At 44.8% G+C, this 7,383-nt stretch overlaps 1 protein-coding gene across 2 annotated transcripts in view; it reads left to right on the top strand.

Moving 5' to 3' along the window:
• Positions 1–1,975: 1,975 nt before the first annotated feature.
• The window catches only part of KCNB2 (potassium voltage-gated channel subfamily B member 2), a 330,831-nt gene continuing 325,423 nt past the window's right edge, over positions 1,976–7,383 (top strand). The window contains exon 1 of one of the 2 annotated variants that reach the window (XM_084865001.1): positions 1,976–2,093. The gene's annotated coding sequence lies outside the window, so the exon portion shown is untranslated. Of the gene's footprint in view, positions 2,094–3,883; positions 3,989–7,383 lie in introns of those variants that run through there. The other variant, XM_084865002.1, reaches the window with a different exon arrangement.

Raw genomic sequence — 7,383 nt, 5'->3', positions numbered from 1 at the left:
CCATTTGTAGGGAATGGGAAGCTGGAGAACATTTGTGAACGGATAAGTGATACGGTCAGGGTTGTGGTTGGGGGAGAGTAATCTGCAGGAAGTAGGTGAAATTCACGGAGGGTGGAAAGACTGTGAGTTGCAGGAGTGGACATCCCGCAGGTTCCTGGAATGTTGGAGCTGAAGCTCGGAATCAGGTCAGGGGGTGGGGGTGTAAAGGTCTGGGAATCTGGGAGTGCTCTTCCTCTTCCCAGGGTTCAAACTGGAGAAGCCCCTAGGAGAGAAGAGAACGGGACAGGTCCTGGGCAGCGGAGGCCCATGGCGTCTATACCAAACACCCAACTCTGGCACCTGGAAAAACCACCCAGCTCAAGGTAAGGCCCATGGGAGTGCGGGAAGCCTACGTGTGCGAACCCTCCATACAGTGCTTCCCCGAGCATATCAGGGCCCAGACAGAAGCAAGGATTAAGTCAGATGTGTTTAAAACCGAGTGTGTTTGCACCTTCTTCAACAGCCATCTTCCTTGGCCTAAAGAAACTTGGAAGGGCGCCCCCAGCTTTAAATACACTGCCATGGTTGGTCTATGTTCTTTTTTAAAGGGTATTTTAAGTTACATTGTTTCCCTGAAAGCCCTGTAATTAGCTTGAAGTCTGTCTCTACCTCCTACCTGTTAGGGGTCAGAAACCTGGAAAGCCAGTGACATTATCCAAGTTCCCCCTGTCTTGATGCGCGCGCCCCGGAGGTAGGGGAAGGACTGGGTGTCCATCTGAGGTCGCGCCGGGAGGAACTTAGCACCGTTTTCCAGGTGGCTGGGAGAGCGGGCAAATCAAAGAGAGCCTGAGTATAAATAGCGCCCCTGTGGGAAGCGAGAGTTAAGGCTGCCACCAACCCGGCTTTTCCCACAGCCCCGGGAAAGCGGGGTTCCTGGGGCTGACTACCCGCCCCCCCCCCCAGCAGAGCTCGAGTTGCTCAGAGGAAAGTGGGGACCTCTCTGCGTTCCCAGTCTCCCTGCAGGAAACCCCCCCGGGCCCCATCACCCAGGGGCGATCGTGGAGCAGCGGGTCGGGTCGCGCAGGGCTGGCGCGGGGAGCCACCGCTGGAAGCAGAAGGGCCCGGGAATCCCGCGAAGCCTCCTGAGCGCATAGCAGCGGGGCGCCCCGGGCTTTCCCGGCCTCGCGGCTGCGGACCCTCCAGCCCTGCCAGCGGGAGAGCCGCGGGGAAGCAGGTGGGTGTGGAGTCGGCCTGGGCTGTGGAGCGGTGGGCGCTGGAGAGGGTGGCGCCGCCGAGGTGTGGGCGGCGCCCGCTCCGGCCGCGCCCCGGGCTCGGAGGCGCTGTCCCCGGTCCAGCGCACGGCTCCCGCGCTGCCAGGCCGAGCCTTGGGGTCCAGCCGGCCGCCAGCCCCGCCACCTGGGCCCGCAGCTCCCCCCGAGAGCCCGTAGAGCCCCGGAGGAGGAGGAGAAGGCGGCGGCCGCTCCCTCCCGGGGTGCGCGGGGCGCGGGAGGAGGCGGAGCGCGAGGTGGGGTGGCGGCGGGCGGGGTGCGCGCCGGGCCGGCGCCCCCAGCGCCCCGCCTCGCCTCGCCTCCCGCGCCCAGCCTCTGCCGGCTCCGCCGCTGGCACACACCCACCGGGCACCCACCGGGCACCCACCGCCCTCCGCCCCCGCCGCCGCGCCGCGGGCCCAGCGAGCGGCAACTCCCGGGCGGCTGGACCGGCTCCGCGCCGCTCGGTTTCCCCGTGCGATCCCGGCTCGCTCTGGCCGGGCGGCGGCGGCGGCAGCAAGGGGCTGGGGGCCCGCGTGGGGAAGTGGGTGAAGATCGATGAAGATTATTTTTCTTTTTAAGGATTCCTTAGCTTCCTCCCGCCGTCTCTCCTTAGAGCCTTTTCAGAGGAGATCGTGAACCGGAGTCCGGGATGTAAAGAGAGGAGGGAAGACGCCACGCCTGGAGCTCCAGCCAGCCGGGGAGACCCTCCTCTCGGCGGAGGGGAGGGGGATTTCCAGCAAGACATCATTGGCGAAGGGGATCGTCGCAGGGAGAGGAGTCCCCAGGGAACGGGGAATCCCCCAGCCCTTTGTGGCGCCTGCTGAACGGGTCTATGGGAGCTAGGTAAGTTGGGGGGGGGGGGGGGGGAGCGAGGGGGGGATTGCTGCTTCCCGAGGGGTTCTTCCTTTAATAATGAACCATTGTGGGCAGCCTAGCCAGTCTACAGACATTGGAAACTGCCATATGGTGCCCAGTGGATTTACACACAAAGCTGAGGGGAAGGCGCTCAAGTCTTAGCCCCCCAAAAGCTTCCCAGCAGCCTGCCTGGGAAGGGGTAGGAAATGTTATTTCTAGGAGATGAGCTCTGCTGCCTTCTGTTCATTTGTTGGTAAATGCCACACTCACATGCACACACTTGTGGGGCCGGATTTAGGGAATGTGATGTCTCTGATTTATGAACAAACCTCAGCACACAGAAGCAGTGCGTGCATGTTATTCTTCAGGCACCGAGAGGTCTTCGCTCCGTAGCAGGTTCCTGGGAGGGAGAAGGAGTCTCGGAGTCTCTAAGGGAAGAGCCCCAAGGCTGTTTCCATCACACAGGGCTAGGGGGTTGGGGAATACAGTTGCCCTGAATGGAACCAAAGACACCATTTGCCTCCTCATTTGCTTCCAGTGCTTAATGACCATTTCCCAAACAATGTACTGCCATCCATTTTCTCGAATTATGAGCGTTTTGTGTATTCATTCATAAAACTTGTCAGTGTGCACACACATGCCATTTATGCACCCCTTAGGGCTGCACAAGTGATACACTGATAGCTATAAGATCACACTGGAACGTTCACAGTGCAGAGATGTACAAGGGGTTCATTTCACGCAGGTTCAGCATTCCTTCTAATCAAGTTATGCAATAATGTCAATTCTTAAGTAGCATTTCACATTTCTTTTCCTTTTTTTTTTTTTGCAGTAATTGTTTTTTGGATTTTGTTGGGCACTTGATTTTTCAAGCTCAGCTCAAAGGAAAAGCAAGAATTTGTTGTTTTTAAACATGTAGTATTGTGAGGGACAATAAACATCAATGGAGATATTGTATTTTATAGGACAAGAGAAAGGTACATTCCAGTCCAAGATCTAAAGTCTAACTTGTCAGTACTGAGTAACTTAGAGGAAAGGTTTTGAAAAAGAAGATAATATTTAAAAAATTATACTGTGTAAAATAAAGTAAAATAAAGTTTTACTTTATATATTTCACTCTTTAGAGGGCTGTGTGTATGTGTTTGTGTGTATGTGAGTCAACAAATATAAAGTTGTCCAAAGCTTACTTGTAATACGTGAATAAGATCTATAGACATCTAGACTAGAGAGTTCTTGGTTCTTAACCCAAACTTAAACAATTCAGTAATTTGGCATATTATAAATGTATATATGTATTTAATTGCTGCTAGAGGTGGTGGTTTTTTTTATATAGGACCCACATGATATGCTTACTTGTATGGTTCCATGGATTTTCTGAAAATTTTCTGAAAATCTGAAAATTTTCCAATGCATAAGTAACTTTTTTTCCCATTGAATGAAAATTATTCTCTTCACCTAAAGGAGTTAATATGCTTTCACAAAGTAATATTACAGCCCCCTCCCTCTGAGGTCAGGTTCAGAGCAGTTGTTCATCACCAATAGAATCTTGTCTAATGTCCTCTTTTTCCTCTTGGCTCTACTCAGACTCCTGGAGAAAGGAGTGGCTCTCTTGGCAGTTGTCTTTGCTTCTTCCTCCTTTTCATCTTCACTTTACCCTCTCCATGTCAGGGTTCCCAAACCTCCCTCATTCTCAAACGCACTCTGGCTCCAGAAAATAACTCCACTGCCTGCCACTTTGAGAATGCTAGTGTCTCTTATTTTTCTCCTGTTTTTCTAGATAGTAACATACTAAGCATCAGTTGAAACAATTTCCAATTTCAGATTTCTCCAAATCCCCCAGTTCACCTTTTCAAGCATGCATGTTTACTGAATATTCAGAAAAGGTTAGTGAAAATGATTACTTTCTGTTTGGCTTTTAAAGTTTCCTTGTTGATACCTTGAAGCATCTCTGAATCTGAACTCAGCCTTCTAATTTCCGGTATGGTAAGAAAATGAGATTGCTAGAAAAATCGAAATGACGGGTTATGTGTTCAGTCACATTTGTTGGCCAATTAAAAGCATATCTGTCCAGGTTTTTTGCACACTGCCTGCATATCTGTGGAAAATCTTGGTTGAACATAGAAAAAGTATTTTTTTTTTCTCGAATTTATATCTGGTGTTTTGAAATGGTATTCTAGAGACTGGTATGCATGCATATATGTTATGAAAGTAGACCAAATTACTGGTAAAAATGTAGGAAACTTATAAGATGTTTTATTTTGACCTAATGAATTATTTTCTTGATAAATTACGGTATAAGGAATAATTTGTCCCTTAAAATCTGCAACCCCTTAGAGACTAGTTTCTAAGGAATATCCTTAAAGTTGACAGGACATCTTCTCATGTACATTTGATGGTAAATATATAAGGTTAAGACACTTATTTACTTCAGAATAAAATACTGTTTGAGATTTGCTTTGTCAGGTGGGTTTTGCATACAATTATGATGCCTCTATTATTTTCACAAGGGTTTCAGAAAAGTGGAGAGTACAGATGCTTTGTATGTAAGTTATAAGAGTTTAAGGCTTTTCTACTCCCACAATGATAAAACCAACTTCATAGAGCAACACAGTCTTCAAATTTTTAGTCAGGTACTACAAGTATCTTGGTATCTGTAGCCCATTCTTGCTCATTGCTTATTTCCTCCTTATGCTTCTTAAATATATATTCCCACCAACATGTTACTGCAACCCCAGGTTGATAGGCAGAAGGTCAAATGTGTGAGGCCAGGGGTTCCTTGGCCTGGGTAAGCCAAACCCTATTGCATTTTCTGAAAGGGAAAAGTGCCTGTTCCTGTAGGCTGAATTGTACCTCTCTATACTGTCCGACTCAATGTCCTGTATCCACTCATTCATTAACTCCCTTATCACTCATTAGGATGTATAAAGAGAAGAGTGCTTGATTAGACTGTAACAGTTGCGAAACAGGTAGGAAACACAGTCATGCCCCTCAAGGGTTTTTTACAGTAGAGAGTAAAACTTGAATGACTAGACTCCTTAAATCTGGGATCTCTTGCATACAGAAGTGCACTTAACAATTTCATACTTAGTAAACTAATTAATGCAGATTCATGAAGAGGATCATGAAAATTCACCACAGTCTGTGCATTGAGAAATGATTAGAAAACAATAATGGTAACAAATTAAAATAATTAATTAAAAATTTTAAATTACATTAAAACATTATAAATATTTATGTTACATAATCGAACTTGCATTTCAGGTACATGCCCTTGGCTGGGAATTGAACCCACGACCCTTCAATGTATGAGCCCACACTCTAACCTCTGAGACACACTGGCCAGGGCTATGTTATATTTTAATAATTATCATTGATGTATAATCAGAATTAATTTACTTTTATTATTATTATAGCAAATACTTGAGCCGGGAGATGTTTTAAGTGTTTTACAAATATTAAATATTTTAATTCTCACAATTATTCTATGAGGCAGCTGTTACTAATACTGTTTATTATATATTTATGAAAATTAAAGTACAAAGATTTTTTTCTTGTCTAAAGTCACACCGGAAGTAAATGGAACTCACATTCAGGTATTCTGGCTCCACTTCACCACTCTGATATTGAGAAGTATTAACAAATCTGATCTCAGGCAGAATAAGAAAGATGTGAGCAGCTTGTAGATTTAGTCGGAGCTCTACCTACTGAAAGATAAAATAGTTATTATTACAGGGGATACTTGGAAAAGGTCAAAAGCAGGGACTTTATTTTAAATGGAAAACCCCCCAAATTTTCAACATTAATTAGAAGTAAGAAGGTAGTTTAATTAGAGACTGATTTTTAAAACATGGGTGGACTTTTATCAGAATGCTAAAATATTAGTAAGTACTGCCTTTACAGTGACCATAGAACAAGGATGGCTGAGCCTGACCCTCACGGCTCAGTGGTTGAGCAGTGACCTGTGAACCAGGAGATCATGGTTCCATCACTGGTCAGGGAACATACCCTGGTTGCAAGCACAATAGCCAGTAGGGGGCATTCAGGAAGCAGCTGATCAAAGATTCTCTCTCATCATTGATCTTTCTCTCTCTCTCTCTCTTTCTCTCTCTCTCTCTCTCTCTCTCTCTCTCTCTCTCTCTCTCTCTCTACCTCTGAAATCAATAAAAATATATATTTTAAAAAGAACAAGGATGTCTGAGACAAATGATCTGACTAATCAGTGTCTAATGCTTATTTGCCATATTTTCATTTTAAATTCTTTAAAAATTCTGTCACTTAGTTTGAATGGAACATAGTAGTATAACATTTTTCATATTTATTATTTGTAGGATTATATGAAAAGAAAATTACCACCAGTAGTTTTACAATATAATTTCCTTTTACCCATGTCCCCATTTTTTCCTCTGTAAAATGTATTTCTGATATATTCATGGCAATTGAAATAGTCACTTAACAGAATTATTTTCTAGTATATTGCCTAAATGAATTCATTCTATCAAATAATAAATAACTATAATAAAATTATGTAAGCAGAAATCAAGTAATTGTTCAGATTTTCATCAAGAAAAGTTTAATATTTGAAGTCCAAGTTCTTTATAAATAGCTACTGCTTCTTTTAATGTGAAAAAAATGCCATCTGGATTAAATTTAGAAGGTAAAGGGACCAAATATTATCTGCAGAATGCTATACATTCAAATATTTAGATACGTCCTCATGATAGACTACATTTTTATTTTCCTCACAGCTACTAGCTTTTTCTATGTGGGGTACAGAGGGCCCCCAGGGAGGAGAGTGTGGACATAACTATCTCTGACATCAGGCAGAATGAAGACAGCTTTATAATATTGTTATAGGGAAGATGTTGAATAATTGATTTAGAGTTCCAGCGCAAGAGCCAGGGACTGAATATCTCTTCAAGACTCTCATTTGTTATTTCATCCTCAAGGTATCCGCCAAGCTCCTTCTCTGTGCTAAGCCCCAAGGTAGGTGTCAGGGACATAGATCACAGCCTACACGGGTAGACAAATAAGTCATGGCAACATGTCTAAAATACCATTGGAGGAGCAGAGAGGCAATTCAATGGAGTCGTTGCCTAACAGCTGCATCCCATGAGAGAAAAATTGGGTTTCTTTGAGTTCTTAGGTGTTTTTGGTCATGATTCTCTACTCAGTCAGTCCCAAAGCCTCCTTTTTTATAAACACTGTTTTGTAATATTCCTTTTACTTTCCTGATATGTTAACAACATAACCTATCTACATGTGTAATGTTTTAAAAACC

This window comes from Pipistrellus hanaki, assembly GCF_964339955.1.
Source record: "Pipistrellus hanaki genome assembly, chromosome: 17".
Classification (NCBI taxonomy): Eukaryota; Metazoa; Chordata; class Mammalia; order Chiroptera; family Vespertilionidae; genus Pipistrellus; species Pipistrellus hanaki.
This window is presented reverse-complemented; position numbering and strand designations above follow the sequence as displayed.